The 27,386-nt window shown below is 40.9% G+C and overlaps 2 long non-coding RNA genes across 11 annotated transcripts in view; one reads left to right on the top strand and one right to left on the bottom strand.

Annotated features, from left to right (window-relative positions):
• The window catches only part of LOC123380192, a 40,305-nt gene extending 32,533 nt beyond the window's left edge, over positions 1-7,772 (top strand). Inside the window, exons 3-4 of one of the 3 annotated variants that reach the window (XR_006585690.1) lie at positions 2,851-2,990; positions 7,636-7,772. This is a non-coding gene — a long non-coding RNA (uncharacterized LOC123380192). The other 2 variants (XR_006585692.1, XR_006585691.1) reach the window with 2 other exon arrangements.
• Positions 2,716-27,386, bottom strand: part of LOC102899814 — a 264,055-nt gene continuing 239,384 nt past the window's right edge. For 6 of the 8 annotated variants that reach the window (XR_006585685.1, XR_006585689.1, XR_006585683.1 and 3 more), the window contains 6 exons: positions 20,908-21,066; positions 15,499-15,673; positions 14,876-15,116; positions 9,920-10,026; positions 7,414-7,813; positions 2,716-3,019 (listed from right to left, as the gene is read on the bottom strand). This is a non-coding gene — a long non-coding RNA (uncharacterized LOC102899814). Of the gene's footprint in view, positions 3,020-7,413; positions 7,814-9,919; positions 10,027-13,915; positions 14,093-14,875; positions 15,117-15,498; positions 15,674-20,907; positions 21,067-27,386 lie in introns of those variants that run through there. The other 2 variants (XR_006585687.1, XR_006585688.1) reach the window with 2 other exon arrangements.

The following is a 27,386-nucleotide window of genomic DNA, read 5'->3' as shown; positions in this document are numbered from 1 at the left end:
AGGGATGCCTTTTATGGATTTTTTTTTTTCTGACTAACCTAGCCTAGAACTCAGAGCAGTTTCAGTCTAAAGATTCTGACCTTTCTTCTTCAGAGTTAATGCTCCTCTATTATCTGCTTAATTATTGTCTCTACTCTGTGTGTTCTGTCCTCTACTTCTGAAATGCATATATTTAATATGAGAAACTCGGTCTTCCAGGGCTCTTCTCTTCTCCCTTGTGATTTTCAGTTCCTTCATATTTTACTCAATGTATTGAGAGATTTCTGGCTTGATCACTCAGACCACTAACTGAGGTCTCCACAATGGCTAGCCTGTTCTTCAGCTAGTCTAAAAACTGCTTAATTGTGAAACCACGTCTTAGAGTGTAAGAAAGTCTCTTTGCTGCGCTACTTGAATTCCCATGGATGCACTCATTTATTTTTTTTTAATTACATTTTCCATCTGTCTTTTTCTAGCAATTCCATTTCACTGGTTCTGATTACTTTTCTTTGTCTTTTTTCCTCCAACCTAGCACTCCCAACCCCACTCTATTGGAGACGAGTAGTGATTTTTCTCAACCCACTGGTCTAAATGATGGTTCTTGGAATAATCTAAATGGTGATGGAAAGCCACAAGCACTTTCTCACAGACTGGCAGTAGAGAAGCAAGACATTTCCCTGATAGTGGTGATCAGCCTGTCATGTGCTTATTTTCCATCAGTTTATTCTCTTCTGTGAGTTTCTCTCCCTTATTTACCCATGTTCCCATTGGATTGTTTGGGTTTTTTTTTACTGATTAATTGTGAGGGTTCTTTATATTCTGGCTACTAGTCCTTTGTCCCATGTGTAGTTTGCAAATATTTCTTCAGTCTATACATTGTCTTCATCATTTGAACAGTGCCTTTCCCTGGACAAAAGTATTTGATTTTGATAAAGTCCAATTCACTGACTTTTTTTAATTTAATAAATCGTGATTTGGGTATCGTGACTAACAATCTCCCCCAAATCCTAGGTGCTGCAGACGTTGTCCTATATTTTTCTTCTACAGGTTTTATATTCAAATCTGTAATCCATTTTGAGTGCATTTTGGTATATGATGAGAGGCGTAAATGATTCACTTTTTACTTTATTTTTTTAAGAACAATTTAAGGTTTGCGGCAGTTTTTAAACTCTCAGTTGATGATCTTGCTTCCTCATTCACTGAGAAATTGAAGAAATCAGAAATTAAAGCAATCAGAAGATAATTTCTCATGAGTTTATAACTCACTTACATACCTAACAACATCTATATCTATATGCTCTGCCTTCCCCCATGTTACAACAGATTAACTATCTACCTTCCTTTCTAAAAGCATTTCCTCTTTCCTATTTGCACTAGAACAAAACCCCAGAATATTTCCCTCTCTTCACTATTATCAGTTTCCTAATATAAATAACCTATATTAGCATATGAACATACGGTCTCTTCTATATTAAAAAAAAAACTATCTCAAATACTTTCCTCCCAAACTGTGACCCATTTTTTATTTGCCCCTTGTCACCAAAAGTACTTCCAAGCATTGAATATACTCATTGTCTCCATTTCAACTCTTTCCATTTGTCTTACAGCAGAGTAATCAGTGATTTCACCACCTCCCCCCCCGCCCCCATTATTACATTGAAATACTTTTTAAAACACTCTGTTGTTAAACCTAATGTTCAACTCTCTGTCCCTATCTTATTAATGTTTGTTTATTTTTGAGAGAGAAAGAGAGACAGAGCGTGAGGCGGGGAGACACAGAATCCGAAGCAGGCTCCAGGCTCTGAGCTGTCAGCACAGAGCCCGACGCGGGGCTCGAGCCCACGAACCAACAAGCTGTGAGCCACCCAGGTGCGCCCACACTCTCCTTTAGAAACAAAACCATGACTTGGCCTCCAGTCTAGATTTTCTTCCTCTTCCATTGGTTGCTCCTTAGCAGGCTTCTTCGTTATTTTCCCCTCTTTTCCCTGGCCTCTGCAGGATGGTGTCCCTGGGATGCTTAAACCTTAATCAAGGTCCCAAATATTTATTTCCCTTCAATAACCAGCCTGTGTCCCCCTTCTTTGTGCCATTGTCAAGTCTCTTTTGCCTTCCACCTGGAACAAGTTCCTTCTTGTCCAAAGGCTTTGCTATGTCCTAACAGAGATGCTGTGTATAGATCTGGATCCCGTGGCCCAGAAAAGACTGTATAGATGCTATGTATAGATCTGGATCCCATGGCCCAGAACACTTATGGGCTCCTCTGCCACATCAAAGAAAAGACGCCCCCTTAGGAGGTGAGGATCTAGGGATGTGGGAGGGTAATCCAGAAGGCAAGACCATCTGTAATCGACGGGCTGGAGCGTAGTGAAACTCGTTCCAGGTGAGTAAATGACTTGCGAGTTGTCTTTTATGATACTGAAAGACCAGTTGTGGCCAAAGCATAGGGTAGAGTGACAAAAGATGAACGGCTAGAACTGGGGTTTGCTTTAAAGCATCCCATAGCTAAGATACCCAACACTCTTGCTCCAGAGAGAGCCCATCAACGTTAACCAGTATTTTTTTCTTAGCGAACGTGATTTGTTCTCACATTCAGGGCTTTCTTGGCAGGGATCCCTAATAAAAATTTATTATTTTCTCCATTTTTCATGTTTGCTTTCATTAGTTTCCTGTAGCGCTTCTCCCTGCACCTATTTTCGCTTTATTAAAGCTCATATGTGGAAATTATCATACACTAAAGACCATAAATAAACTTTTATTTAGCAAGCTGTGGAAATCAGGGGCACGCAGCAAAGACGATTGAGTTCATTAACCACCAATGGCACTAATGTGCTCTCACTCATTACTCATTCACTTCACTGATTGCTTCAACAGACTAGGAGACACCGCTTCTCCCTGGGATCGTCCAACTGTTCACGACGGGAGACACAGAAGACAGGGCAGGCGGACCTACGCACCTTGGCTCTTCAGGGGACACAGTGCAGTTGAGAGCATTATTCACTGACACTTCCAAGGTGTGTATTCACTCTCTCACTTCTTCTCTCTATACATAAAGGGAGTAGAAGGAGGTGGTAAGAGCCATGTGAGTTTAAGAGCCCCCTCTCAAAGGGGAGCTTTGGTCCAGGGGATCCCAAAAGCAGCATTAACCATTTAGTGCAATAGTTTATTTCCACTATAAACCTGTATTTACAATGTCAACTCTACCCCTGCAAGTGCTAGAAGCATCCTTGACTCCAAATGATAGCAAGAACTTGTGACACGTTTCATCGTCATTTCCGTTCAAGGTCTCATAACGGGTATCAACTGATTTTCAGACTCGGAGAGGAAAGGGAGTCTGTAAGTTTCTTCTATTTACACACGAGAACAGATCGCGAGAAACCATTATATATAAATTAACAGTAAAAGGTCAGTTACAACAGCACATGAAAAAGGGATTAGAGGGGTTTTTAGTGAACTTGGAAAAAATGTTTGAAGTGGGATTACTTGTAAAAGATTCTGTGGCACCTTGATGGACCTCGCAAGATTTGGAGGGAGTGTTTGGGCACCTCACGGTGTTAGACAATCGTTCTCTAGAGCGGCTGGTTTACAATATGGCTGTTCCTCAATGGAACAACAATACGACAGGTGCTCCAAGGTGAGTAGCTCCAAGTAGGTATTTATTTAACAACAGCTAATGATTCCTTGGCAGTGACTCTGGTGAAGATATCTAGCAATATCATAATGAGCCTTCTCTCAGCTCTAAGTGTCAGACAAAAGGCTAAAGCTTCACTTGTGCTGTGTTACTGAATCTCCAAGATAATGCACGTTGCCCCTCATTTCACAAATGAAACAGAGGCCTAAGCGAAAGGTCACACAGCTGGCAGGCAGCAGTTCCAGAAGTGAAAAAGAAGGCTGCTTAGCTTGAAATCTGTTGCACTTGACAGCTCCCTTCAAAGACGTTAAAAGTCAGAAGCACCATCTACAGACGCATCCCTTGTAAAAGGCGAGGCACACGTCTGCGAGGTACATCGCAGGTTGCGAATAGGACACGAAGAACAGGTTGTCATTAAAACTAGAGACTGCAGAGATTAGAAGAAAACCATCAGAGTTAGCCAAGGGTATCCACTTGGGTGTACCACTGCAACTTTCCCTGTAGTTTGAGCACAAAAAATGAAATGGGCAGGACAATGCGTTTAGAACAAGAAATCCCAATACCTCTTTGGGACGGGATTTTTCCCCTCTCCATCCCATAAGAGTGGTGACCGGAAAGAAGGGAAAGGCTAGCATTTTATCGATTTTCCAAAGTGGGGCAGCCATTGAACCTTCTCAGTAATGACTTCATGGGGCCCTCAAAAGAAAATCTTGGCTAGAGTCCACCGGCCCATGTCAAATTGAAATTCTACGACTAGAGAAGGCGAGGCAGTCATGGGCCAGCAGTTACCCAAGCCTAAAGGAAGAGCTCTATGTTCAACAGGTCCTGGAGGCACAAGGACGGAATTCTTAAATTTGTTGGCTAGGAAACAGCATAGGTGGGCATTATTTTATTTCCTGCTTTTAAACTGGATACACGTTTATCCTGGAAAAATTTGAATTCATAGAATTCAAAGAAACCTGCATCACCCGTATGGCCACCCTTCGGAGGCAATCGGTGTTAGCTGCCACACCGTTTTCATACCTCCCATCTGCTCACTTCCGACCCCAGATGACCCACTAGAGACTAGATATCCTAAAGGAGACTATAGTTAATGGAAGCTGTGCAATTTGTGCTGAAAGAATATATGAAGGAAATCCTCTCTTCCCTTCTCCCCAGGATCTGAACAACCACTTCTTCCCTTGTGATGGACAATTTGATTAAGGAAGACTGTCCACGCTCCGAGGGAATCTGACGTGTTATTGGGGCAAGGGATTTTTCTATAGCCGCTAGAGATAAGATTGACTGGTGATATGGAAACATGTGCTGTTCTGGGATCGCCAGACTAAGATCTTTGGATAAGAGTTCCTTTGTTAGCTCCATGCCAAACTCAACAAAGTACCTACGGGAAAGAAATTAGTTGGCAAACCACTTGCTTATCAAATCTTTTCTTATTTTAGGGCTGTCACCCAGTGAGGGAAGATAGTGGGTGAAAAAGTACCATTTCCCATCACAGAAGGTTCTAAGGCACGGAAGGTTCTTTCTCAAGACTTGATTACTTCGCGTTAGTAAAGACCTCTTTTCCAAGCTCTCTCAAAACTTGAAACTAAAATGAGGTCAGGGACAACTTTCACCAACTTTTCCACTCCGGTATCGTATGGGGCGTGGTGGGGGCTGTGACAACAGTGGAGTGTGCACATGCATACAGAAATAGGTCCCTTTGATGCGTTCATCACTCAGCAGACGTTTATTGGCCATCATCTACATGTCAGGGGGTATTTTAATTGCTGCTTCTATGGTCACAGAAACAGTCTCTGCCCTGAAATGGCTTACGTTTTAGTAAGGGATACAGACAATAAATAATATCTCATATAATTCAAAGTGTCACTTAGCCTAATAAAGTAAAAAAAAAAAGCAAAGCATTATATATACATATAATGAGATGCTTCTACCTTACACAGCACAGTCTGGCAAAGCTCTCTAAGGAGGTGCCCTTGAGTAGAGATCTGAATAAAGCGAAGGAACAAGAGCATGCTGAGTGGGAAGGAAACAGACCCAACAGAAGAAAGCCTAAGTCCAAAGCGTTGGGAGGGAGAAGTGGGGGCTGGTGCTGAATTTCCTCGGCCTCCTTCAGCAATAGCAGGAAAGAGGTCCTTGTGGCTGGTGAGGGAGGGAATGGGGAGGTGGAAGGAAAGACCTTAAGATCACATAAGGAGAGCCCTAAATACCACGGAAAGACCACGCCATGATTGTACCATGTACCTCTCCCACTTCTGCGGCCCTGAAGTTCCCTCTTGAGACCGTCTCCGATGGTCCGGACCCTCACTGTTCCACTGCACTCCAGGGCCTTGACTCTCTTTGCCAGCCGTACTGAACTATCTCATGTACCCAGCTTCTCTGCTTCCCCCTTCCCCTCTGCACTTGGGACGCAATATCCTCAGCCTTGAACGCTTTTCTCCGATGACCCCTCTGAGGAAACACACCTTTTGCATCAGGCTCTCCCTGGCTCCCACTTGTCTTTACGCCCCTTCTATTCCTAGCACATCTAATGGCTGCTTTGCAGTAATTTGCTTGTCTGCATTACTGCTTCCCACATAAGAGAATGAACTTTGTGTAGTCACAGACTGGGTCTTTGTCTTCAGATTCCTGATGTTTGGCACAAGGCCCCATGCACGGGGGAAGAAAACAGTTAAAATAAATACTGAATAAATGAATGAGTTTGTGAGTGCCCAAATGAATGAAGATCGTCTGAATGAGTTTTGCATTTGTTTTACTTCAGGTCAGTGATACAAAGAGTCACTGCTAAATGGACTTCTCTTTCATTCTCATTCAGCAAAGCAGATGATTTTTTCCTGAACTTTTTCCTTTTCTAATCGAAAACTACAAGTGAAGAGAATGTCAAGAATGTTCTATGCATGGAAAATATAATAACTACATAATCCACCTGTCAAAAGGGTGTTTAAAATAAAATGCTAACAGACCCATATAACTGAAGAGGTTTTGTGGGAGTTGCTATTATAAAGTGGTTTTTAACACTCTGCACAGAAAATTGTCACCTACATGAAACTTCTAGAGCAACTATGATTTAGAGTTAGAAGCTGTACTTGGTATTACCAGTAAAAGCCGCTTCAAACATTTCATACGTCTGATGGTTGGTTTGCAAACCCACAGAATGGGCCAACTCGTGTGTTCAGGGAATGGAAGGCATTTCAGGGTAAACTTTTTCTTTAAACATCGCCCTTTATTAGGGTAAATGTCTAAACTTAACATAGCACATGAAGTATATGAAATTAATACGTGCCTGAGTATTATATGGGAATAATCAATGATATTCCATATCATTCAATGATCAAATTAGAAGTATCATGCTTTCATGAAGGTTGAGGTATTAAAAATCAGAGGGAGGCAGGGAAAATGAATTAAAGATGTTCTTTTCTGCCCTGTTTATTCACGTCCATCTTCTCTTTTCCTCTCTTTCTTCTTTGGTCACAATTGCTCTAGATTCCACAGAACCTCTTTTCCTGGTCTGAGCAGGGATAGGATTGTGAGGTCCCACCGGCAGGACCCGACAGAGAAAGTGTCTGTGCACCCGTGTGGTCAGAGCTAATCCAAGTGTGTCCGAGTGTGGACATCAAAAAGGGGGAGTCAAAAGAAGAGTTGATACTTGGGGTCCACAGCCAGGAGAAGTGGTGATGGAGAGAAGGGGAGGGCAGAGGAAGGAGGAGAAAACACAACCAACACTTATTGTGTGTTTACCATGCTGTCAGGCACCGGCCTAAACCCTGAGCACGGAGTACACGACTAGCCCCCAGCATCCTGGCACCTACCTGGAGCAGACTTGATTCTCTGTTGCAGTAATGACCTTGCACAGGTGCTTGGGTTCACAGGAGAGCCTATTGGTGGTAACATGGATGGTCATTTATTTTCCATAACTTTATATCCTCTTGATGCTCTTCCTGCCATGAGCACTTCTCTTGGGTTTTCAGTCCATTAGTCTTATTGTGGACCTCTAAACCACAGTCATTAAGCATCCGATTTTCTCTAAATAGAATTGACCGAAAATACTCTCCGTGCTCCAAATGTCCAAGGACATCCTGCAGATCTTCAGCCATTCTCCCTACTCAACTGCATGCGGTGATCAGCATTTGGATGCCTCGCCATTCCCAGACGTAGCAGAGCCGGTCTTCTCGTCTTCCAGTGAACTTCACAAGATGTTAATTATAAACTCTGTGGAGATGTTATGCACAGATTTATTAATCTCACTCCTCTTAGATGCAGGCTGATTCTAAGACTTGTGTCCAGGTCTCTCTGGTATTGGTGAGAACACCTGGTGCAGTGGTTGGCACATGGGAGGGGCCCATCACATGTTCAGTTTGTTGAAGTGAACTCAGTGGTTGGGTAAATTAGGGCAACGGAATAGCTAAGAAAACATCATTTGGTGAAAATACTTTGGACTGTTCCAAAAATATCTCTAGCATTAGTTTCAACCCTGGAGTCAGTAGGTTCATGAGTTGTTTTCAAAATAGTGATAGACCATAAAAAAAATTATATATATATATATATATATATATATATATATATATATATATAGTTGAGCAAAATATATACATATATGAAAAGACACAATGGTTTAAATTTCAATATTGTGTGTAGCACCAAGTGGAAGCCACAAAGATATTCATTAATGCATGCTGGTAAAAGAAATTGTGGTACCTCAACAAAATCACATTAAATACTCTGTGTGTGTTGACAAGAGAACTACAAGATGCAGAAAAGTGTGTGTGTATTATCATTCTCCTCGGACTTCATGGAAGAGTTGACACTGCCCTAGAAACCAGGAGAAGACTAGGGTGACAGCTAGAGTTAACATTAGGGTTCCGGGAAAGAGCTTGAAAGTCAAGCGTACAAGGAAGATTAAATTTTCACTGCATACTGTTTCCAATATTGGAATCTTTATTAGATGCTTATATTAGCCTTTTAAAAAGCTCCAGCTGAGTTAAACAAAAGCCAGAACTATTAAAACTACAGAGAAATCTGAGGCAACAAGGTTTAATATTCAAATAAAACCAGAGGCAATTTCAGAAGGCCTCCCAAAGCATTCTTTCTCTGGGATATGACATTATGATTCAAGGGATCAAAGTCAATATCCTTGAGCAGCTAGATCTTTTTGTAATGGCTTTCCTGTTGTTTTTGTCTCACGGGATTGTGAAGTGTCTCTTCAGATATTTTGCCCAATTTTCTAATTGGGTAGTTTGTTTTCTTCTTATGGAGTTATAAGACTTCTTTCCATAATCTTGGTACAACTCATTTCTCAGATATGTGACTTGCAAATACTTTTTTCAGCCTGTATTTTGGTTTTTCATTCCAAGAGTAACCTTTGAAAAGTTTTTCATTTTGAAAAGTGTAACTTTTCATCTTTTTATAGATCATGTCTTCGATGTTGTATATAAAAATGTATTGCCAAACCCAAGGTCACACAGATTGTCTCCTATTTTTTTCTGAAAATTTTATAATTTTATGTTTTATATTGATATCTATTATCCATTCATAGTTCATCTTTGTATGAGATATAAAGTAAGTGTCAAAGTTTGCTTTTTGGCAGAAGGATATCCAATGATATCAGCACAATTTTTTCTAAAAATTATTCTTTCTCCATTAAATTGCCTTTGACCCCATATCAAAATAATCAGTTGTAGGTACAACGTGTGGGTACATTTCTCTGCTTTCCCTTCTGTTCCCTGTGTCTACCCTTTCACCAATACCACACTATTGTGGTTACCGCTGCAGATAGTAAGTCTTGAAATCAGGAATTTGCGTCCACCAACACTGCTTTTTTTCCCCATCAGAATGGTTTTAATGATTCTAGATCCCTTGCTCTGCCATCTAACTTTTAGCTCAGCTTGTCACAAAAAGCATACTACAACTCTGATTGAGATTTTGTTGAGTCTATAGATCAAATAGAACCGGCATCTTAAGAATCTTGGATATTCAATTCAGGACCATGACACATTCTCTTTATTTAGTTAGATATTTGACTCCTTTTCATAACTTTTGTAGTTTTTAGCTTACAGATTCTGCACATGCATTGATATATTTGTACCCAAGTACTTCATTGTTTTGCTCCTACTGTGATTAATACTATTTTTGTTTCCAATTTCAAGTCCCGACTGCATATTGCTGGCATACAAGACAACTGATTTTTATGTAATAACCTGGTACTCTATACCCATGTTAATCTCACATATTAGTTCCGGGAGCATTTTTGTAGACTCTCTGGGATTTTCTACACAGACATTCAGGCTGTTACTAAGTACAGAAGTTGTTATTTCTTACCTGTCTACTCTGTATTTCTCGTTCTTTCCTTGTCGTACTGGTTAGGTCTTCCTGTTTGATATTGAATAGGAATGGCATGAGAAGACCTCCTGACCCGATTTCTGATCCTTGAGAAAAGATCATTATGCATAATCATAAGTATGAAGTAAGATCTAGATTTTTTTGTGTATGCTCTTCAGTAGCTTAGGGACGTTACCTTCTATTCTTGTGTTATTGAGAGTGTTTGTTTTGTTTTGTTTAGCCATGAATGGATGTTGAATTTGAATTTTTTTTTTACATAACTATTGACATGAGTATATGATTTGCTTATTTAGTTTATTACTGTGAATTTCAACGATTGATTTTTGAATGTTGAATCAATCTTGCATTCCTGGGATGAACCCCACTTGGTTGTGACAATTATGTTTATATATTGTTGGATTTGATGTGCTGACATTTTGTCAAGAATTTCTGTGTCTACATTCATGAGGAATATTGAATTATAGTTTCCTTGTAATGTCTTTGCCTGGTTTTAGTTTTATGGGTTTTTTTCAATTGAAAAAAAAATCTTATTTTTTATTTATTTATTTTTTTAACGTTTATTTATTTTTGAGACAGAGAGAGACAGAGTATGAATGGGGGAGGGGCAGAGAGAGAGAGGGAGACACAGAATCCAAACCAGGCTCCAGGCCCTGAGCTGTCAGCACAGAGCCCAATGCAGGGCTCGAACTCACAAACCATGAGATCATGCCCTGAGCCAAAATCAGCTTAATCAACTGAGCCACCCAGGTGCCCCTAGTTGTATGTTAATGCTGGGCTTGTATAATGAGTTTGGAACTGTTCCCTCTTCTATTTTATGGAAGAAATTTAGTGGAAATATTATTTGCTGTTTAAATATTTTGTATAATTCACCAGTGACACGGTCTGGATCTGACAGTCTTTTCTCTTACTTTTGAACAAGAAATTTTTTAAGTTTATTTTTTTAAGAGAGAGCACAAGCAGGGGAGGGACAGAAAGAGACAGGGACAGAGAGAGAGAGAGAGAGAGAGAGAGAGAGAGAGAGAGAGAGAGAATATCCTAAGCAGACTCTGCATTGTCAGCACGGGGCCCAACTCGGGCTCAATCCCACGAACCATGAGATCCTGACCTGAGTTGGAATCTTCACCAACTGCTCCAGAAATTAAATTTTTAATAGATATAGGTTATTTAGATTATTTTTTCCTTCTTGAGTGGGATTAGTAGTTTGTATCTTTCAAAGAACTGGTACATGTCCTCTAAATTGTGAGATTCATGGGCATAGGATTTTTCTTAGTATTCTCTTATTCTTTTAGTGTCTTTGGGATTAATAGTGATGTCTGTACTCCTTTAATCAATAACTTGTTTTTTTCCTCTTTTCTTTCTGATCAGCCACACTAAAGATTTATCAAGTTTATCGATCGTTTCAGGGATCCAGCTTTTGGCTCAATTGATGGCCCCTATTGCTTTTCTGTTTTATTTTCATTTTTTTCCCTTTCTGCTTTGTGTTTAACATGTTCATCTTTCTCTAGTTTCCTAAGGTGGGAGCTTGGTCTACTGGTTTTAGATCTCTTTTGTTTTCCAATATAAACATTTAATGCTATAAATTTTCCCTCTCTGCCCTGCTTTAGTGGTTTCTCACAAATTTTGATAGACCATGTCTCATTTAAAAGCTTGCCTTGTGATTTCTTCTTGGGTTTTTAGAATTCTGTCTTTAATGTCGGAATAATTAGGGATGTCTCTAGATATCTCTGGTTAGTGATTTTTGGCTTAATTTTGTTATGGTCCAAGGAAAAATATAAAATTGTTTCATAAATGCACATATTGAATTTGTTAAGTCTTATTTTATGACTCAGGATATAGTCCGGCTCAGTGTCTGTTTCATTTACACTTGAGAAGAATGTGTATTCTGCTATATTTTGGTGGAGTGCTCTATAAATAGCAATTAGGTCAAGTTGATTGACAGCTCCGGGTATCTATATCCTCACTGATCTTCCTGCTTATTTACTGTATCAATTCCTGAGAGAAAAAAGTGTTAAAGTCTCCAACTATAGTTGACAATTTTTCTATTTCCCCCTTAAGACCTATCAGGTTTTGTATCGTATGTTTCAAAGCGCTGTTGATTAAGTGCATAGAAGGAATATGTACTTTTGAAGAGTCAGAAGTTTATATTTTCAGTTAAGATATCAAAGATTTTTGACCTAGTTATTTGATTTTATATTAATTTTCTCCCTTTTCACTGAAAGTTATGTTTTCTAAAACACATTAAGAACATTAAAGTTACGGTTCCCTTGTCAGTGAGAGTATCGTTTCATATAGTTAAGGGCCATCTTAAATTATTTTTCTGTGAACTGCTTATTCATGTATTTTGCCCATTTTTCTGTTTTCCTTAAAATTTTTTAGTTCCTTATATGTTAGAGATTTCTGATCTTTTTTTTTCTGTTACATAGTTGTGTACTGATTGTCCCCATATTTTAATTTTGGGGCTTTGTCGATGCTTTGTAAGTTACAAATGCTTTATCATGTAATTGAAACTCCAATCTTTTCTTTTGTTGCTTCTGAACTTTGAATCATAGAGAAATTTTCTACCCCTTCGTTTTATAATGAAATCCATCTGTTCTTTTATAGTACCTGTATAGCCTTTTAAAGAAACATTTAGATCTTGAGGTGCTTGGGTCGTTCCGTTGGTTAAGTGACTGACTTCAGCTCAGGTCACGATCTCCTGGTTCCTGAGTTAAAGCCCCACATCAGGCTCTGCGCTGACAGCACTACGGATCCTCTCTCTCCCTCCCTCTCTCTCTCAAAACATTTAGTAAAAACAGAGCATTCAAATCTCTCACCTATTTGGCATTTGTTTTGTGTATGGTGTGTTATACAAAAACTTTATCTTTTTTCAAATGGCTATCCAATTTTCCAAGACCACTTACAAAAAATTTCATCCATTCCCTGCTAATTTGAGATATCATCTCGGTCCTATATTAAGATTCCACGGTCATGTGTTAAGATTCCCTGGTATATATTTTAGAGCTTTGCCTTTGGTTCAGTTAGCCTGTAGGTCCATTCCTGAGCCAACGTTACCGTGTTTCATTATAGCGGAGTTATAATTTGGTAAGGCTGCTTCCCAAATTGCTCTGGTCTTTCAGGATTTTTCTCACTATTCTTGGCTTCAGGAATGGTATTGTCTTCAAACAGTCTAGACCCCAACACAATGTATGTATTGTACTGGGGTAACATCGAATTTATAGATTTACTTAGGGAGAACTGACCTCTCTACGATATTCCCTGGTCTCCCTTACCATGAACATAACTCCTTTTCTCCTTGTTTGAAATCCTTACAATGGATAATTATTTGAAAGGTTTTCTCAGATAGGTTTCAAATATTTTAAGTACCTGTCTGCGTTTGTTTGTTGTTTGTGTTGGGTGGGGGGAACATTCAGGTAAGTCTGGCCTCATCAAATCTGTGTGCAAAGGTGATTCTCTCTTCTGCTCTCTCACCATGGAAGCCTCCCCACCGTGACTCTAAGACCACCACATTCTTCCTAGAAGTCTGGAATCTCCCTCTCACACACTAATGACACTCTGGATTGTGCACTGTTCACAGACTCCGTGGAATAGATGGGAGCCTTTCTTGAGAAGTACGTGTTAGGGGCTGGCTGAGCCAGTATGAAATCCGGGAGGGAGGGAGAAGACCGACAGGTCCACTTCATAAGGTGAGTTCAAGAAGCTGTAAGCTGGCTTGCAGAGCTCTGAGAATGTCAGCAGCCCTGTTCTTCCCTGAACTTCCTGCATTCCTTTCTCGCCTTGTAGACAGCATCTCTCCTGGACGTACATTTTGTCAGCAGAACGTCCTGACATACGTTTCCCTTCACTTAAGTTCACAGGCAGCGTTCAGGAAAACTACCATTCGGAATTGTAACGGTGAAAGTTGAAGTGGGTGGGGTGCACAGGGGTGGGGACGACGACGACGACAATTATGAACTGAAGACGAAGGAACAATGGTTGGATGCCATGAAAGGTGCTTTTAAATGTATTTAGTGAGATTCCTCTGAAAGCTACCTTAGCAATTCATTCAAAATAAAACAGCCATTAGGTGGAAATTGTGATGCAGAAGGAAAGAACAGAATGATCCTTTTGTTACAAACATCGGGAGCTAATGAGTCAAGATTCAATCAGGGTTCCCTGAAAGAGATGTTAAGTATGGGAATTAATGGGCCTTTTGAAAATATTTCTGAATATTAAAAAAACCATTAAAATGATCTGAAAAAAGCCTATGCTTTCTTCCTGCATACTTCTTTTCCCTCCGTCTTGTACTAAGAAGCCTCCCTAGAAGTTAAATACCTGTCTCGATTAACCTTACTTCTAGTGGACACCGAGCCCTCAATTATTCGTAGTCGAGCAGAAATAAATGGCCACCGGGATTAATAATGCAAGCGGTCATTTTCTATCCTCTATGTCGGGCAGTGATGGAAGACGCTCTCTCCCAATGTTTTTCAATAAACTCTCATACAGGTACAGAGTAACGTCCGTATGTTTTCAGATTTGTCCCTGTTGATCACGTCTTGGCTCTTCTAATAATGGGCTGAGGACGAGGGAAAATTATGTGGATTTGGGAGCCAGACCTGGGTGTGAATTCCAGGTTTAATCTGTTTCGGTTGAGACATCAGGCGAGTATTTAACCTTTCTGGGTAATGGGGAAAATAACTATCTTCCATATTGTAGTGAATACTAAAAGAGATAATATGTATCCGAAAGGGGATACACAGTAGGTGTTCTGATGAGCGGCTGTTTACTCCCTGCACCATATTTCTCCTACTTTTTGTCTCTTTCCATTCTCCCTCCCTCTAGAGAAGTGCAAGTCTGTATAAGAAGTTCACAAACGCTTGAATAAATAGAGGGATACTGATGTGGTCTCTGGACTAGTTCAGGTTTAGCTACTCCCCAGACTTGACAGCCAAGGCTCACCGGCTGAATTCCGCAATGACAAGAACTCCAGCTGTGTCTTCAGGCCCACGTCTCACAAGGACGGTGAACAGCTCACAGCCTCTGAGTCGGATGGATGCTGTTGTCCGCACACTGAGGAGAGAATGACCTCCTTGTGGGGTCTCCTTGCCAAGCCCACGCGGACACTGCCCGGATTTCCCGTTGTTCACCCATCGTCTAAGCTCAGGCTCTTCCGTGTGGCTTACTATCTCCGTGTCGTGCGCTTGGCAGTGAGAGGAAAGAACCAATTATTGAACACACACTCATCTGGGGCATCATATGCGATACGTGTATTTTCTTACTGATTTCATAAACTGTATGATGTGGGTACTATAATTCTTTCTCATATTTTAGGTGGGAAAATTGGAACACCAGGACTATTTTTTAAATCAGATGGAAGGTACTCAGCACCTTCCAACTCCAGTGCATGGAACCATTTTACTCCACTGCATACTCTAGTTTCTAGGGGCTCAGTAAGAAGGCCTTGCACGGACCTAAGAACCACAAAGGGATACCATAGGAGCAAGGATGATGCTTCACTTGGTCCTGTAGCTGGGATACTGTGATACAGCCTTACGACAGAAAACGGATAGTCATTAGCCTACCTTTTAATGATCCGTAAGGTCTCTGCAGATGAACATTATAACGATGCCTTAGTTTTGTCCTCTGCCGCCTTCTTCCCATTACTGAAAAGACTCCAAATCTCAGAATCCTGGGTCTAGCTGTTCTTAAAACCTCTATAACCGGAGGAAGTCCTTCTTTTTCTTAGGAGGTTGGGTCCTGCAGGTTTCAATGACATTGGACAATATGATCACCTCGATGCTTTTCAATTCCAAATAGATTTTATTCTGTAACTCCAAATAAACATTATTTTTTAAATCTTTTTCCTTGGCTTCAGGTTTAAACCTCTTATTCATGTTTAAGACTCTCTTTGAATCTTCAACAAATTATACATATATATATATATAAAATCAAATTATATATATATCAAGTTATATATTTGACATATAAAATTATATATATAATTTGGTATGTACCCAGGAACAAATAACCAGTGTTAAGCATACCATAATAAATATGTGGGAGAAATACAATCAGTGTTTTATTGACTCAGATCCCACCTACCCAAGAAGCAAATAAATACAACAGTTGAAAGTCCACACAGCATGGAGAAAAATCGTGTATGACAATACTTCAGGCATGGGGAGGGGAAAGGTGTATATAAGGGGTTTGAATTTCTACTTAATTTCCAACCTTGTATTCAAAGTCTAGTAGGCTACGGGATCAATCCTGCCAAGTCCAGTAATCTATACCATTTTTGAAAATGTGGGGGTGGAAGAGGATTTTAAATTAGGTAATAGTGACATTTTGTAAGTGATCTAACATTTCCTGGAGAAGTACCACATTGTTGGCTCTGTCCACAGTTGTTTGATTTCAAACTCCCAGTCCAATGTACAGAGGAGGTCATTAAGTATCTTCAACATAGGAACACAGTTACTGAGACTCAGCAGCCTAGACTTTGCTATTCACTCCGTAAGTAGTAAGTCGCACACTTAGACTTTGAAACGGATTCCGTCTAGACCCGGAGACGAAGCTCTACCAGAAACAAAACGATGATGGTTTTGATAGCAGACTAAACAAGGTGATCACAGTATCTTTCCTAAAGTGTCATTGGATCAACGCTGTGACCTAAACTTTCCCAGTGAGTTTAGTTAGTTGATAACTAAAAGGGGAAGTTGATTACCACTTTGAAGCGGCTTACACAACTTACCAAAGATGTATTTAATTTAGAGAAAATATTTAAGAGCTGTAGGTTGGTAAAAATGGGTGATCCCCTTGGTGTCAGAAGACCTTAGCTGGCCCAATGAATCCGATGCCCCTGGGAGTGGCTAAAACAGGCTTTTTTGTGGCTGCTTTGGTTTGCTGCTAAGACTTCTGGGCCTTGGGGCGCCTGGGTGGCGCAGTCGGTTAAGCGTCCGACTTCAGCCAGGTCACGATCTCGCGGTCCGTGGGTTCGAGCCCCGCGTCAGGCTCTGGGCTGATGGCTCGGAGCCTGGAGCCTGTTTCCGATTCTGTGTCTCCCTCTCTCTCTGCCCCTCGCCCATTCATGCTCTGTCTCTCTCTCTGTCCCAAAAAATAAACGTTGAAAAAAAATTAAAAAAAAAAAAAAAGACTTCTGGGCCTTCCCTTCTAAATCTCCAAGGTGAGTCTTCTGAGCAAAGGCAAAGGAATAGTCATTATGCTTTGGAAAGTGCAGGAATATAGCACAACCGACACGAAGAAGGAATGGAGACGGGAACTCCATTTAAGCGGTCTGCCCTCCCGTCATTACTTTAAAACAGAATTGGGTAAATGCTGACCATATGGGTTTTCAGGTTATGGACATTGGTTTTAGAGTAGAGAAAAGAAAGTTGGTACGCATTTGTTGATTTCCCCTGCGTCCCAGGCATTGTGCAGACATATCTTTGAGGCATCTTCATTTTACACACGAGGAGAACTTGAGTGCTGAGCTCTGTAGCCACTTTCTCAAGGTGAAGTTCAAACGTGAATCTCGGCATGTCTGACCTGATGACCCTTAAGCACTTTGGAGATCCGCGTTACACGGACTCCTTTTTCCTTCCTCTTCTCTTCTTCCTCCTCCCTATCACTGAAAGAACTCTGGCCAATTTATCACCACCATGTTTATACGATTGTGTTTGGTGCTCACCCTAGTATATCCCACCCACGCCCCGACTCAAGGCCTCTCTCACCTCTGCCTCCTTTCTTTTGCCTTTCTGGTCCCCCAACAGAGCTCAGTCACACACGGGGCATGAGCCACTCCGCTGGGGGGTTGGGTTTCTTTCACTACGGAATCACAGGTGTTTGCTGGAGGGTAGTGAGCAAGGTGGGCGTCGTGTAATTTTCACAACCATCTTCCAATCCTGATCATCCCGTCACGGCAACATTTTCTGGCAGGGCATCTGTCCATCTTTTAAGTTTAAAAGCTGCAATATCGGGTGACTTCAAAGAACCAGATCTGAGAACGAGTGTCAGAAGAGGAGGCGCAGAGATGGGAATAACGACGATGACTACCCCACCTCCAAAATAATAGATCTCTCGTGCTGTCTCTAGCACCACTTGTGTCGGAGGTAAGGAAGGTCTCCCCGACAAAATGACAGTGCCTGCTTCCCACGAGAGAGGGGCTGGGACCTGGCGGGATTGCCGCTTCCTTACCTGCAGCCGACATCCTCAGTTGTAGCAAACGTTCTAGAACCTGTCGTTATTTTCAAATACCAAGAGAGGGCACGGCCGCTTCCATGGAGCTATGAATAATTCATTGAATGTTTCAGGTAGAAAAGTCACTAAAAATAGCACCAAAGTTGAATGCCCTGACCTTAAAACAAAATCTTGGCTATTGCCGAAGACTGTTATTTTTTGAGACATGACACCGGGCAAACTAATTTCCCAAAGATTTTGTTTTAACTTCCTTCGCAGCAGAAGCCCAAGTTCTTTCCGAAAGACCGCACACATGCTGAAATCACTCTTTTAACATTGCTCTAGTTTTTAAAATCTGAGTACAGATGAGATCTTTCCTTTCACACTCTTACCCAGATGCCTTCACGTGACTGGCACGGTTGAACAGCGAACCAGAGTACGAGACACCGAAAATAGATTGAAAATCCTTGGGAAGAAACGGGGATCTGAGGCAATGGCTCTTTTTTTTTAGGTTTTACAACTTGTATTTTATTGAGATATAATTTACACGTAGCATCATAGAAGTTCAAGGTGTATGGGGCTTGTCGGTTTCATACGCTGCATAGGCTGCTAAATCGTAACATGATTACCACCCTGGCATTAGCTAACATCTCTAGCATGTCGCTTAATTACCTTTTGTGTGTGTGTGCTCAGAACAATTAAGATCTGGTCTCTTAGCAACTTGGAAGTTTAGAACACAGTATTGTTGTCTGGAATTGCTACACTGCCCACTGCATCGCACCACTTACCTATTTACTGGCTGCAAGCTTGTACCCTTCAACCATACCCCCCCTTCCGCCCCCATGCTCCCCGCTCCTGGAGACTCTGGTAACCACCCTTCCACCCTTTGTTTTTATGAATTCAGCTTTCTCTCCACTGTGAAAGCGGATGTTCTCTACTGTTAGGGAGCAAACTCCTAAATTTTGTAATGACAGACTAGGTTTTTAACTTACTAGCTATATATCCTTGGGCCAATCAGTCAGCCTCTCTGTCCTCTGTTTTCTCATCTGTAAAGCAGGGATATGAACACCTGCCTACAAGAGCATTGTACAGATCAGTTAAGAAAAATAAGTGAGAACCTTTGTAAACCGCAAATCAGCACAGGAATTTAAATACTGTCATTGATTCAAATGAAAAAAGGAAGTGAAATCATCACAAAGGAAATCTGGATCATAAGCCCCACTCCCGTCTTAAGAGTATATTTTCAAACTATTTTATTCACACAAGATATGAATAACTTACTGTAAATTATTCAGAATCGTATGGAGGAAAATGAGAACATTTTCTTTTTTTTTTTAATTAAAAAAAATTTTTTTTTGAGAGAGAGAGAGAGAGGGAGAGAGAGAGAATCCAAAGCAGGCTCCAAGCTGTCAGCACAGAGCCTGATGTGGGGCTTGAACTCAGAAACAGCGAGGTCATGACCTGAGCCAAAGTCCAACAACCTAACCTACTGAGCCACTCAGGTGCCCCTAGAACGTTTTCTTTAATGAATCTGTTTAGATTCCCCCCCCACCCATGTAATCACTATGAATAGTCGGAAATATAGTTTCCTCCTTCTTCTTGACACAAACTGTCCTTGTTACATCGGGGGCAGACTTGGAAAAGTGTTGGCGTTTCACCTCTGTGTGACCCACGTGTATCATGTTTCCTGCTTGAAATGTGGTTCACATTTTAGAACTGAAGAAATAGAAATCTCTTTCTGGATGGAGGTGATGACAAAGTGAATCACGAACATCCCTCCCACCCCAAAAGCTTTGTTGCTTAAAGTCTTTAGTTTTTTTTTTTTTTCTTTTCTCAGTGAAAAGACAATTATTCCATTATCCATGATTCATCAAGTTTTAGGCTGTTATTCATATAAAAGTTGGAGAATCAAGCTGACAGGAAAATAGGGCCAAATCATTGATGCAAAGCTTGAAAGCGATGCATAATTTGATTGCTCCGCGGTTTTCGGTGGACTAGAAGCCAAAATGATCACTTTAACTCTATTGAATATACAAAGTTTTGTCAAACTTTTTTGAGATGTTTTTGAGTTTTACATTTTTGATGCTGCCTTTCTTAATAAGACTGCCTTTCTCTTATAGTTTGATGTTGCCTTGCAGTACTGTGATTGAAAATAGCCACCAGTTCATTTGGGCTTGCATTAAATTTACGTCAGCTCTCAGTTGAAAGTTTCCATTTATAAATCCTGAAAAAAACTTTATATTAATCATTAAAACAGATTAAAGAATGTTTTAAGACTTCATATGGTCCCAGTGATGGCTTTACACCAAAACTAATTTTCATTTTCCTACTGTCTTTGGAAGGGAGAGATTTGCATCTATGATCTTCAAGGTTTGTGTTCTTTTTACTCCTAAAAATAACTTTTTTTTTCCTAAAAATGATTTTGAGAAGCTAGGCACCTCTTTATATATTTAGAGTTGACACAGAAAACTTTATTATAAATGTAACGAGTTGTAAAGCATGGAATTACCACAGACGCTGATGTTTTAAAATAAAACTCTTTAAGCGTATCTAATAAAAGCTAAACACTTGAGAAACGTGATACCCACGTTCATCCATTTAAACACACAGCCAAAGTCTTACTGATCAAATCTTTTACGTAATCCCTTAAACTTTTTGAATTTCTGTTTTGTGTAGCTCTGGAAAGATGAAGCGGCCCAGGGAGGTTAAGTGACTTGCCCAAGGTTACACAGCACATATATGACAGCTCTGGATAGGAACCCAGAGTCACTGCCTCAGAGTCTGTTATTTACAGTTATCATTAGCCCTTTTCTACTTACAGTTTGAATTAGACAAAGCGTAAACGCTGCTCATATGATCTGGTTACAGCTTGTGCCTGGTGTGAACTTCTTCCATCTGCGAACGCACACGTTTTCATGCTGTCGCTAGAAGGCCAGGGTACAGGATGGCCGGTCAGTTCCATGCCCAGGAAATGTGTGCTTTTAGAAAGGAAAGAGAACATATTTCTCCGTCTTTATATTTAGCGAAACGTTATGAGCCATTTTTGTGTTTATTACTTCGTAATCTCTCTGATGTCGGAGTAGAGAAAACCTACTTTCAGTAACTCAAATAAGAGAAAAATAAGGGGCGCCTGGGTGGCTCAGTTGGTTAAGTGTCAGGTTCTTGACCTCGACTTGGGTCATGATCACGTGGTTTGTGGGTCCAAGGCCCTCATTGTGGGTTCAAGGCCTTCACCCAGCTCCGTGCTGGCAGCGTGGGATTCTCTGTCTCTCTCCTGTCTTCTTTTGCCCCACTCGCACGCTTGCTTTCTCAAAATAAATAAACTTTCAGAACAAAAAGAAACATTTGGGGGGATATCATCGCTGCCAATTATCTTTATGTTTAAAAACAGGGAGACTGATCGCCCTGGGAAGGAGAACCAGCATGAGAGCTCTCGTGAGGGGAGCTTGCACTTGGATAAACCCTTTAGTGTAGGGTCCACTCTTCCAACACAGGGTGGAGCCGCCAATTTACTCCTACTTTTGAAAGACCTGAAGGATTATGCGCTAACCAACAAAGGGCTAGAAAGACCTGGAGGAGGGTACTGATCATCACCAGATGTTTTCCATTGAGTAGTAAACCAATGGATTTTGAAAATATTTTCTGACTGATTTCTGCCTCTTGAATTTCTGAACTTACTACTCGGGACATTATAAAACGGAGGTATTTACTGGGGACCTGGCGAGAAGGAAAAAAAAAATTCCCTGAACTTTGGGCTGAAAATGTCCATTAATGTTTGTTACCAATCACTAATAATCGACGGTCATTAATGACCAAGAGTGAGGCTAGAACAACACAGGTTACGAATGTCCAACCCGGGACGAGCCACGGTAGACAGTTACTTCTGACGACAGCTCTTTTTTTCTTTTCTGGACACCTCTTTTTCCTTGGCTTTTTCTCCTCTGCCTCCTTTGTCATATTCCTCCCTTCTTCCTGCACCCCCCATTCCCCTTTCTCCTTCTTTATCTTTGCTCTTTATCATCCCCTTACCACATTATTTCACTTCCTTTTCCTTTTCCCTATCTATAAACCTGCTAAGCGTGCCCATTGCCCCTAGTGGGTAAGTCTGATTAAGGGCTAAGAAGTCTTGCTGTGCCTTAAGAGTAATCAAGAATGGGGCTTCTGGGTGGCTCAGTCGGTTGAGCGTCCAATTCTTCATTTCGGCTCAGGTCACGATCCCAGGCTTGTGGGACCACACCCCACGTTGGGCTCCATGCTGAGTCTGATTAAGATTTTCCCTCTTTATCTTTCTCTCTCTTTTCCTCTGCCCTTCTCCCCCATTTACACACTCTTTCTCTCTCTCTCTCTCAAAAAAAAAAGTAATCAAAATTAAATAGAATGCTGAGCATTATTCCAGAAGAATTAATATCACAATAACATCTGTCAATTTCTCTACGTCACTCACAGAACCTGTCCCCCAGTGTGGAGGACTTAAAGCATTCGCGAGGAGGCACCAAGATTTATTATTCACTGTGTATCAAACATTGTACCATCCACTTAAGACACATAATAGATCTAGATGCCATAATTCCTACATGGAATTACGAACTGGATAAAGAAACAGAAGCTTCGAGAACTGTTTAAGGCCATGGACCAGGGAAGACCCAGGCCTGCCTAGTTCCAAGCCTGTGCAAAGCTGTTTCCCTCACCCCTTAACTCACTGCCTCTAGGCACGTGGTCATCACAAGTAAATTCTGACTGAACTAGATCACATACCTCAGGTTGGTATTCTATGCAGGGACTATTTCCAGAAAACTTGAGCTATTACTCGGGCTGAACTGTGGCAAGATTCCAGTCTTCCAAAGGGTAGACTTCACCATTTCCTTTTGGTTTCAGAATATATTCTTTTCACTAGAGTCTGACGGCTCAAACTGTGCCTTTTTCTTTGTAGGCATGTGTATATTGAATAGAAGCTGTTTATGGGAGTGCAAATGAACCCTCATTTAAATTCTTCTTTTTTCTTTCTGAGAGGGGGAGAGAGAGAGAGAGAGAGAGAGAGACAGAGACAGAGAGACAGAGAGACAGAGATGGAGAGAGAGAGAGCTTATGCAAGCCAGGGAGGGGCAGAGGGAAGGAGAGAGAGAATCTTAAGCAGGCTCCGCACTGAGAGTGGACGCGGGGCTCAATCTCAAGGCCATGAGATCACGATCTGAGCCGAAATTAAGAGTTAGACACTTAATTGACTGAGCCACCCCAGGCACCCCGAACCCTCATGTAAATGGAAGACTTTTTCTTTTTACATTTATTTCTTTTGGAGAGACAGAGAGAGACAGCATGATCAGGGGAGGGCAGAGAGGGAGGGAGACACAGAATCTGAAGCAGGCTCAAGGCTCCGAGCTGTCAGCCCAGAGCCCGACGCGGGGCTCGAACCCACGACCCATGAGATCATGACCTGAGCTGAAGTCGGACGCTTAACCGACTGAGCCACCCAGGCGCCCCGACTTTTTCTCTTTTTAACTTGCCATGATACTCTGCTATAAACTACAAAGGTGACAATTAAGAACATACACACTCATCAAGTGAAATGTCAGAAATGACAAACGTTTAGAGCTTGCAGATTTTTTTCAGCTGTTTTGGAAAGGTAAAACTATGTCTTTCTCTCCCACATATGACCGTACGTCTATCACCGTGGTATAAAAGCTATTATATTCAAATTGCCCTTTTGTTTTTTCATTCCATCCTGGCAACAAATATCTAGAAAAGAGCTATAGGCAAATGTGCAAATGATTGATACTGAATTTGCTATCCAAAGCACAAATCAAATTATCTCCAAAGCTACTCAAATCCCTTTCCCACCTCAAACACAGATAATAAATTAAATTGTCAGAAACACTCTATGGCTTAAACATTTGTTTTGAAGATTAAAGTTAGGACTCGGCGCTATTGTTAGTGAAAAAATCATACAAATTCTGTTCTTTGGGGGATGGTGGCAATATGGGTCTACAGAAAAGGGAAAGACAGTTTAGAAATTTTCACTCGCATCGGTATGTCTTGAATAGAGCAAAATCGTTTTTCTGTAATCTGAGAAGCAGGCTCTGGTGCTGGATTCCTGATCTGTCTCTGCTACTTGCTCTGTGGGTTTGGGGAAATTCATAACCCATTTTCTCACTTCTATAATGGGGATGGTAATGGTGCCTGAATAACAAAATTGTTGCAAGTATTAAATGTGATTATGCATGTAAATATCCTCACCCTTATTACTCCTGACATGTAGTGCGGCAAGGAGTCAATAATGGTTTGGATTTTAGTTATTACGTAGGAGAGGGGTGGCAGGCTAGGAAAGATTTGGAAACGCCTTCCATAGTGGTTAGAGTCAAGTAAGTTTGCAAAATACACAGGAGCATGTTGAAGGCTCTGAAAAGTCCTGCACAAAAGAATGCTCCCAAGTTTTATTTAACACGACATTTTCCCATGTGTTTACCAAGGACAGCTTCTTGCACACGGTGCCCCCAAAACTGTGATGTGAATATTCTATAGAAATTAAAACAGTGTTGGTACCCCAATACAAGCCCTTCCTTGCTGGTGACTCATCTTTCACCAATTGGTTGGTTTAGTGGGTGATGTTGAATTTTAAAATAAGGTATATGTTTTTTTTTAAATAACAAAGGAGTTTGTAGTTATCACTGAAATTTTAGAAAGCTGGGAATATAAAAATAACAGTTAATTGTTTTAAGGCTTATCTCCGCCCCCCACCCACCAAAAAAAAAACGTGTTAACATGAGGTGGGTTACCTTTATTTTTCCTACCACTTAATTTTTTATTAGGATGTTTACGTATACTCATTCTGTAATATAAAATCTTGTATCTTTCCACTTAGCATTTTAACCAGTTAATATAAACTCTTTATAGACATTGTTTGTAAAATATGACATTGTTTTCAGTTGGGGTGCCATACCATAATTTACCTAATCATTAATTTGGGGTAATGCCCCCCTAATTTATCTAATTATGATTCTTATAAACTAGTATTAAAGTCTCCTAAAATTATGGAGTAAGATGTCTAAACTTTCAGGGATGCCTGGGTGGCTCAGCCGGTTAAACGTCCAACTTGGGCTCAGCTCATGATCTTGCAGTTGGTGGGTTCAAGCCCCGCATCAGGCTGTGCACTGACAGTGTGGAGCCTGCTTGGGATTCTCTGTCTCCTGCTCTCTCGGTCCCCATCCTGCCCTCTCTCAAAATAAATAAAATAACTTTTAAAAAGTACAAACTTTCAGATATGAAATAAATAACTCAAGGAAATAAAAAGGTAAACCAAAGTTCACTAACATTCTAACATTCAAAAAAAGTTTTCATTTTTAAAATTTATTTTAAATTTCTTTTTAGTATTTATTTGGAGGAAGAGAGAGAGCAGGGGAGGGGCCGAGAGAGAGGGAGACCCAGAATCTGAAGGAGGCTCCGGGCTCCGAGCTGTCAGCACAGAGCCTGACACTGGGCTCGAACTCGTGAACTGTGAGATCATGACCTGAGCCAAAGTCAGACGCTTAACTGACTGAGCCACCCAGGCACCCCTCATTTTGTAAATTTATTTTACAGAGAGACAGAGTCCATGAGTGGGGGAGAGGGGCAGAGGGAGAGAGAGAGAGAGAGAGAGAGAGAGAGAGAGAGAGAGAGACAGAGAGAATCTTAAGTAGGTTCCATGTTCATCACAGAGCCAGACATGGAGCTCCATCCTATGACCCGGGACCAGGACCTGAGCCAAAATCAAGAGTCGAACATTCAACTGACTGAGCCACCCAGGTACCCCCTGACTGACTGACTGATTTATTTATTCATTTATTTATTTATTGCCCCTAACATTTTTAAATTCTAAAGTTTTCTGCCCCATATTTTGGATAACTTATTCACAGTAAAATCTAAGAACTGGAATGAAAGGAATGGAAGTTTATTGACTGATTGATTTATGTGTTCAGCAGGTACTTACTCACTTTTATCCAGGCATCTGTCCCGGGCTTGGTGCTGTGGTTGGCATCTAATGGTATTTAGCCACGGATCCTGCCTTAGAGAGTGTGCTGTCAGATCTTTAAGACTCTGGATAGATATATAAATATGTCTCTCTCTATACAGACATAGATAAATTGATTTCCAAAAGCACTGTCCCAGTTTGTCCTCTAGATGATAGTAATTAAATTCCCATAGTGATTGCAGAAATATCTAGAAAAATGTATCTAGATACAATACAGATATAGATACAGTTATAGATAGAGACATACAGATATATAGACATAAGTCTGGGAGAGGGAGGGAGCATTATGATGCATGCATGCCTCACAGTCCTCTTCCTTCCAGATTCTTGCTTTCAGTAGTATGTATACCTTTCCTATTTATCTAAAATATATGTAAACATCCGAGTATCACTGCTGGTTATCTAATGAATGTTTTTGCACATATTTCACAAGATAGAGACAAAAGAAGAAATTCTTAAGTTTTTCATACGCTTTCGCTGATATTGTCAAATTGTTCCCGTATGATCCGGCTCCAGAGGAAATCGTGCAGTCGGCCGCCAGATCCTAAAATTCTCAGCTCTGTTTTATTTGCAAAACTGCGTTAGTAAATAACGTTCCAGTAAACTCTTTTCGAGTGCTTCCCTTTCTTGCTTCGGAATTCCCACAGATTGGTGCCACCCGTAAAAGCTTGCCTTTGCTCTGGCCATGGCAGCTCAAAGTGGTTTTTCCCTTCACGTCTCCCCAACCCAGCCTCCAGATCAGCTTCCTCCTCTGAACCAGAAGCCTTTCTAGACTCTTCGCTAAGCCCAGGGGGAAAAAAATCCAAGTTTTTGCAAACCATGCTTTTTCCTCCTCCGCAGGATTCCAGTTCCAGTCAAATGCAAATCTTCAGCTCCCTGTCTACACCCTTCACTCTTCCTCCTCATTCCTTGATTCATTGTGTCTCATTGGTCTAGAAAGCCCCACCGCACCCACACAATGGTAATAGCTGTCTTGTGTTAACCATCTGCTTTGTGCCAAGAACGGAATTAGTGCTCCCAAAGGGTATCTCACTTACTTTTAACCATCACAACCTTTATTTCACATGGGAAACCACTGCAGTGGACTTCAGTGACTTGTCCAAATTCACACAACTTAAATGTAGAGTTCTGTCAGACTCCAGAGTTCTTATGCTTTCAACCTTAGTACATTTCATGGTCCAAATGGTATTTGTGTTAATCTTAGATGCCACCAAACTCATGAAATCTTTTCCAACGTCCCAGTTAGAAGTGAGTTTTCACACCTTCTGAGTTCTTACAAATCTGACTTTATATCTC

This window comes from Felis catus, chromosome C2 (assembly GCF_018350175.1).
Source record: "Felis catus isolate Fca126 chromosome C2, F.catus_Fca126_mat1.0, whole genome shotgun sequence".
Taxonomy (NCBI): domain Eukaryota; kingdom Metazoa; phylum Chordata; class Mammalia; order Carnivora; family Felidae; genus Felis; species Felis catus.
The sequence above is the reverse complement of the archived record's forward strand: the minus strand, read 5'-3'. Positions and strand labels throughout refer to the sequence as shown.